Consider the following 8,772-nt stretch of genomic DNA (forward strand, 5'->3'; position numbering starts at 1 on the left):
AAAAAAAAATGTTATTTTTCTCGTTTTTCGCGCTATTGCACCACTTTCTCCTAAATGTATCTACTCACTAAATGAGCCATGTGGCAAGTCACGTTGGCACATATGACACACACGACAGTCGTCACGTCCGCACTAGTATAAAACAATGGCTACTGCTCCCGAAGCCATCATCTTGAAAACATACGCTACAATGGATTCAACAAACCCCTGTAAATAAAATAGGCAATTGTGTTGTGAAGTACCTCTATGATGATGTTTACAGCAAACAGAAAAAATTCATCACTCGGCCTAAACTCCAGACTGGAGCACACAAATTCATCAAAGATTGGATTGCAAAGAACGTTTATTCTTTACATGTCAATAATTTTGCAAAAAAATTTTGCACTGGCTATCAGAGATTCATCAAATTTTGCAAGCAAGAAAGAAATTAAAGTCAACAAACTGGGCGAATAGTACGTAGAAGTAAATTAGTTTAACGATAGCATAACCAAATACGCGTATGACATACGTACTAAAGACAAGTTCTATCAAAAGAAATTCGAGCAAAATTTGGCGTGACATTTACAGAAAAAAATAAACTATTCTATCAAAATAACTGTTTCGGGTCTTACACTTGTACGTGTCTCAGCACCGTGTCTTGGAAGTGGAGCAAGATGAAGAAACGTGTACATCAAAAACTTTTATCCGTTGAGAAAAAAATAAAACGGTTTGATGACCACCAAACTGCACTAAAACTGACGTATGCTGCATCACCAGAACATGTTGATAGCATCCTTCTCAGTGACTCTGATTCTGAATTCAAACTTCTCATCGTGAATCTGGATAAATCCAATCTATCATATGCAGTGACAAGACAAAAATCAGATTTTTAATTGTTCATTTCCAATGAAGGTTTGAACTGGTTTTCGCACTGTCGATGAACAGATAATACATTGCTAGTATAATATACGGATAGTGCATTGCGAAATATAATTGATCCAATATAAACAAAGGAAAACAGTCACTACCAGCTACACAGAAAATGGTAGTCATTCTTGATCAGATGGAGCTGAGTCGTATCGTTTCAGACTTGAATGCTTTGCAGCTCTAGCTGACGTTACGGTAGATAATATGCTCAATTTCATAGACTTTTTTATGACTGATCGAGCCGGAGATAACGCGACGTTACTAGAAAGCTTAGATGTGGGCAGTCAGAAAATCATCAAATGATCCGCACATGTGATTTAGGGCGTGGACCATGCTGTATACAAAATATTCGGAAATACGGAACAAAAAATTGTTGTTCATAAGTTGCTGCATCGTTCGGCAGGCAAAAAAGCGTTTAGTTCTTGCAGCACTAGCGTTCACACTCTTGGTCAAATTGCTATTTCTAAGCATTTGGTGCCGAGCCATTGCGGCTAGTTTTATCTCTCTACAATGAGTATAATGAATGCTAAGAATGAGTTTGGCGGGTTCCGTGGATTTATTTCAAACCGATTTAGAAGTATCGCGAATATTTCAACTGCTGAATAAATACTCAGTAATATATTTGGTTCGAGATAAATATATAAGAACAAACTGTGGTTTATTTATATTGCCTCTGAATCACTGCGACTTGAGTTACAAATCAATCTCTTAACTTTTGGAATGTCTTAGAATTGTAAATTGTAGCATTTTATTTGCATATAAAATAAACCATTATTAACACGTCAATTATACATTATAATTCGAATTGCTTGACCCGAAAAACCATAAAAAGGGCATATCACAAGGTCTAATCTAGATGAAGATTTTGAAAAATAGCCGCTATCCAACCACAAACGATGTAGTACAGCAAAATGCTTAGTGAATTCGTGTTCAGCATGGAATTCGGCCTCAGAAAAAGCTCTTTCAGTGAGAAACTCAAAAAAAGTCCTCATGTGCCCTTCCCTACTATTAACATTAACTCGTTTTATCATCAATAAAATCCCAACCGGCACATCTAGTTTCTTTTTCGGAATTAAAACTTGTATAGACACTTCGTCGAGTTGGTTTGACAAAGTTCTAAATGATTTTTTTTTATGTTAGGAGAACCCAGTGAAAAATAAAACCACGTCCCACATGGGTTCCGCGTGGGTTCCGTGTGGGATTGATGGGATTTACGTGGGACGGATTTTCCCATGTGGTATCCGTATGGAAATTTGTCACCTTAAACCCATGTGGGTAATCCCACATGACCCACATGGGTTACATGTGGGAACCAGTCTTTGGGATTTGCATGGGAATTAATTTGAAAGCTGGAAACTAAAAAAAACTTTTAAAAAAAAACTAAAAAAAAGTTTTTAAATCGACATTGCATTGCGTTACGTTTATATTGTGTGAAAATATTTTATATTAATATAGAGAATGGCAAGCAAGTATGTAAGTACCACGAATAATGTTTATCTTTCTTTATAGAAATAAGATTTAGATTTGTGAAATAGACGTATCATTAGGATGATATAATAGTTATTTGAATAAAGATCTTGAGTAAATTATTTGCAAACAATTAACTGATGCAAGTTGAAATGTTGTCAAAAACCAATCTTGCATGCATGGGACACTGCAGTGTCCCACAAAGAATTGCAGGTTTGAAAGTCAAAGAATTCCCAATTTTTTTTATTATAAAAAGAAAAAAATAGGAAGGAGATGGGTTTCTGTAACTTTTTTTATGCTCCAAAACTTTTAACTTTAGATATAATGAGGTCCTTAAGACTTAAGGGACTTACGAACTACATTGAGGAACAAAAACAGGATATTTACAGAAACTTTTCAATTTTTAATCTGGAGTACCACAGTGTAATTGGGAATAAAGTCTCTGGGTCCAGTATTCAAAGTAATATGATCTAAAGTAATATATAGATTAAATAAAATGCTTTAAAATGCATATAGTTATACATATAACTCCTGATAGTTAACTATATGTATAACTAGTTATACATATAATTTGTTATAAAAACTTATTTTTTAAGGTTATGCTTGAACAAATTAGAACCAATTAATTCAAATTCAAGATTTAGTTTAAGTTAAAGTTCTTATTTATTCATTGTTTTTGTTAATTTTATATTTATTTGTTCAAATTTTTCAGTTAGTACTATTTTTTACTACAGTAAGAATGTTTATCATTGTTGAACGTGATTTTATTAGCAACTTAATTTTATTTTCAACATATTTTGACAACACCCTTTATATTTTAAATGATGACAGCTACTTTTCTATTGATGTTAAATTTATTACGTTTCAATAACTCAGATTGAATTTTAACTGAATTATTGTAAGCTTTGTAGGGTTTGTTGTATATATCAAATGGTGTTGTAAATAAAGTAAAAACAAATATATATATATATATATATATATATATATATATATATATATATATATATATATATATATATATATATATATATATATATAAATATAACATTAAAACAATAAAATTGATACAAAATTTCACTTTAAAACGAATACCATTAACATTGTGATGATAATAGCATTAGGAAACTAGTATTTATGTATTATTATTATACTATAAATAAATAGTTTTTCAATTCATTTTATTAAATAGAGACTGATAACTGATAATTAATGGAAATAAATACAAATTATAAAAATCATGTAAACTTCATTTATTATTTTTAAATACTATATTAATGTTAGTCTACAAAGTTAAAATCAATTTAGAGCATTGTTATTAGTTCTTTTGCGATTCGCACTTCCACTTCTGTCTCTCAAATTTATAAAATAGGTGGTCAAAGCTTGCTCAATAGGTAGGTTCTCAGCATAACAATGCTTTTTTCTTACACTTTCTAAAGAGAAATATGGCAAATTGATTACTTATTTTACCTAAATCATAGGGTCATCTAAGCATAATGATGTCAGATGATGACCCGGTTTATTGAACACCTTCACCCTTTATCAAACTCAGTCAATATTTTGCTATCTCCCATTGAAAATGATGTCAGTTTTTGTTATCATATTATGATGGTATATCTGAATTGTTAATATAATATAAAAAATGCATATACCATCAATTTTTTTCTGCTTCAATTATACATTTATTCTCAACAGTACTAAAAGTAAAAAAAAAAAAACATAAGTTGTTCTTTCAGATAAGCAAGCTAATTTCTGAATTTAAATTGTTTTTCCTATGATCCTCTACAGTTTTAAGCAACAAAAGCAAGGAGTTTTTAGACCACATTGTTACTGTAAATACCTCTAAAACCTGCTCATAGCTAGCATAAATTGTTTTACTTTTTTTTTAAATAAAATATTTTACTTTTTTTTTTAATTCAATTTTTTAATTGACATTATTTTGGTCTCAACATCCCCTCCCCATTGTCAATTATTGTTAAACTCACACTGCCCCTCTATCTACTGGCATCATTTATGGATGATCCCATAGCCTAAATACTATATATATATAGTATTTAGGCTATGGGCTTTTTATTTTTTTATATCTTTTTTATTTGTTACATAATTCTTTAGTCAAAAAATGTTTGAATTAGTATCACACTCATGAAACTACTTCAACGAAGTAGATTTTTATACTTCCAAACTTCTTGTATATTGTCAGATCGCGATTTTATTTTTAACTATTTATGTTATAAAAAAATTATATCAAACAAAAACGCAACTTCTTATTGATTTTGTATTAAAGTATAATTTAGTGACTTAGTTTTGATTCGTTGTTTTGATATATGTATTTTAAAATGTTACGCTGTAATTATAATTAAGTAATTAACGGTTAATGGTTTTTATATTTCTTGATATTTTTTATTCAAATTAATTATTTAATTTTTTTCTAAAATTTCTATTTTAAATAACGTTTTTTTTATCTTAAAAATATAACACAAGAATAATTTGAAATAATAATAAATTAGAATAATAATTTTCCATTTAATAAATGTTGACGTCATTACTTTGTTTCCTTTTCGAATGCGATTGCGAACATTCTAAACAACAGAATCGTTTTAAATTTGAGTTAAAATAAATAATAGTTAATAAAAAAACCTATACTATAAACAAAAACTAATTTTAAAAATTGCTCTATTATTAATATTTATTTTTATTATAAACGATGCGTGGAATATTACAAACAATAAATTAAATAAATCTTACTTGATATTTTCACAAGATTAAAAATACTCTGCAGTTTCAATTTTTTTATATCGGTTTTCTAATTTTCTATTCTTATTTTATTTGCGCATTTTTGTATTCATATTGTGTTTCCACGTGCACATTCCATAATTGAAATTAGTGACTATTAACGACTTCAAACTGCTCATTCATTACGTTAGTGCAAAAGAGAACGACGTAGTGCTTTTTATATTTTATATTAGTGCTTTGATAATAGAATATCTTTAATAAAAAATCTTTTTTAAATATTTTATGAAAATAGAAAAATAGTCCTTATTGGACGAGCGTTATTTTATACGCTCGTTATAAGCTGAACGAGCGTTGTTTATCGCGCCTAGAACGTTTGAAAATACCGTTTACGGGCGCGTTTTACGATATATATATATATATATATATATATATATATATATATATATATATATATATATATATATATATATATATATATCGTAAAACGATATTATATATATATATATATATATATATATATACATACATAAATATAAATATATATATATATATATATATATATATATATATATATATATATATATATATTATATATATATATATATATATATATATATATATATATATATATATATATATATATATATATATACATACATACCAGGGCTGGTGATGAAGCGAGCGCGATCGCGCTCCGCTCGTAAAATGCGCCCGTAAACAGTATTTTCAAACGTTCTAGGCGCGATAAACAACGCTCGTTCAGCTTATAACGAGCGTATAAAATAACGCTCGTCCAATAAGGACTATTTTTTTATTTTCATAAAATATTTAAAAAGACTTTTTATTAAAGATATTCTATTATCAAAGCACTAATATAAAATATAAAAAGCACTACGTCGTTCTCTTTTGAAATATATATATATATATATATATATATATATATATATATATATATATATATATATATATATATATATATATATATATATATATATATACATACATAAATATAAAAATATATATATATATATAAATATAAATATAAATATATATAAAAATAAATATATATATATATATATATATTATTTTTACTTTATTTACAACACCATTTGATATATACAACAAACCCCTACAAAGCTTACAATAATTCAGTTAAAATTCAATCTGAGTTATTGAAACGTAATAAATTTAACATCAATAGAAAAGTAAAGCTGTCATCATTTAAAATGTTGAAAGTAAAATTAAGTTACTAATAAAATCACGTTCAACAATGATAAATATTTTTACTGTAGTAAGAATTAGTACTAGTTAACAAATTTGAACAAATAAATATAAAATAGTGAAAAAACAATGAACAAAAAAGAACTTGAACTTGAACTAAATCTTAAATTTGAATTAATTGGTACTAATTTGTTAAAGCATAACCTTAAAAAATAAGTTTATATAATAAATTTTATGTATAACTAGTTATACATATAGTTAACTATCAGGAGTTATATGTATAACTGCATGCATTTTAAAGCATTTTATTTAATCTATATATTACTTTAGGTCATATTACTTTGAATACTGGACCCAGAGACTTTATTCCCAATTACACTGTGGTACTCCAGATTAAAAATTGAAAAGTTTCTGTAAATATCCTGTTTTTGTTCCTCAATGTTCTTCGTAAGTCCCTTAAGTTTTATGAACCTTATTATATATAAAGTTAAAAGTTTTGGAGCCTAAAAAAAGTTACAGAAACCTTCCTATCTCCCCCCTATTTTAATTTTTTTTTTAATAAAGAAAATTTGACTTTCAAACCAGCATTTCTTTGTGGGACACTGCAGTGTCCCATGCATGCATGCTTGGTTTTTGACAACATTTGAACTTGCATCAGTCAATCGTTTGCAGATAATATACTCAAGAACTATATTCAAATATTATATGAACATGTTAGAGAATGTTCATATGATATTTGAACATCACAAATTTAATAATATTGTTGTGATATGTTATATAAATAATACCATAATAGATTATGATATGAAAATAAGATAGGATATGAAGGCAATGATCAAAGAATAAATTTACTTATAGAAATTTAGATGTTTGTTTATTAGTTTCAGAATATTATGTTATGCGGCTTTCTATAATAACAGGCCTTGACATCGCGCAACAAAGTTGTTAAACTGAAGGCCAATTCCTAATACTGTGTTTACATTTTCATCTTTTAACATTAGACGAAAGTTTGTGTTCGCGCTTTTTTAATAAATCTTTAAAATTTGATTGGTTTATAAATTAGATAGCGCAACTTCAAGACGATAACGTTGTAAGGTTCAAGGCGTTAACATTGTAAGGTAATAATATTGTCAAACTAACGATAATTTTTTTTTATAAATAAAATGCCTTAAAAATGCCTTTAAAATGCTGTGTATCTCGAACTATCTCAACTACAACAAAAATATCAATTTATACAACTACAACTACAATATCAATTACAACTACAACAAAAATATCAATACTCAACTACAACAAAAATATTAATTTATAAATTCCCGAAGAATATAGAGGTGAGAAAAAGATGTAGTGAAGCTATCCCAAGAACTGGTTTTATTGTTACAGATAATACATCAGTATGTCAACTGCATTGGCCAAATGAAGCACCTTTTGAAAGCAAATATGGGAAGCAACGACCTTTAAACCCACCATCTGTTTTTAAAAATATTCCGCCTAGTTGTTTAGCCACACCAGCAAGTAAAGTTAGAAAAACTGTAACTTGAAGCGGTTTTCGAAGCATTTTACCAGATGAGTTGAATGATTTTTTAAAAGAGTATGAACTTATATTTGACAATATTCAATTTTTGTTAAGTGATAATAATGATGTTACTGTTTTCCAGCTTAATAAAAAAAGTTTATACATACAATCACAAATGTACAAACTTGGTGTTCCATTATTTATTTTAGTAATTTTCAATGATTATTCATTTGTAGCTAACCATAATGGCACAATTTGTAATATTTCATCCTTAGCTGTAAACAAATTAAAGTTAATAAAAATACAGACCAGATAATCGGTTGAAAATTAATTTATCTCAAAGCGGTTGAAAATAAAAATCTATAGAATAGGTCAAAAATTAAATCAGTCGAAAACAAAAAAGTCATAAGTTGGTTAAAAATAAAAAGACTATAATCGGTTGATTAGGCCTCAGTAGATTATCTGAAAATTAGTTCCACCTTTTATTAGATGTTCTTTTTGTAGAACAACTTAGTAGGTCCAGATTTTTGTAGATCTTACTATCAGACATGGAAAAAAAAGTTACGCTTAGTTTCTGTTGCGTGTTTAAAACCTTTGAAAACAAAAAGAATAACACGTGTTTATATGTAATTTAAAAAACCTATAAATTTTTTTAAATTACATATAAAAAAATATTTTCTTAAAAATTGAGAAATATTTTAGGTTAATCCATTTTACCCAATTTTAAGCTGAGCTCCAATTGTATTTCACTATATATTTTTATTATAAATATATATAAAAATCTGAAATATAATGTTTACTAAGAAACAATAATGTTTTAAATAACAAAATCTCCAGTCCTATAAAATATTCCTGAGCTTTCCTGATAGAAAGCACCCTGGTCGTCCGACATCCTCGACTAGAGAAAAGAAAGCCGAATTAACGAGACTTGT

The sequence above is a fragment of the Hydra vulgaris genome, chromosome 12 (genome assembly GCF_038396675.1).
Source record: "Hydra vulgaris chromosome 12, alternate assembly HydraT2T_AEP".
Lineage (NCBI taxonomy): Eukaryota > Metazoa > Cnidaria > Hydrozoa > Anthoathecata > Hydridae > Hydra > Hydra vulgaris.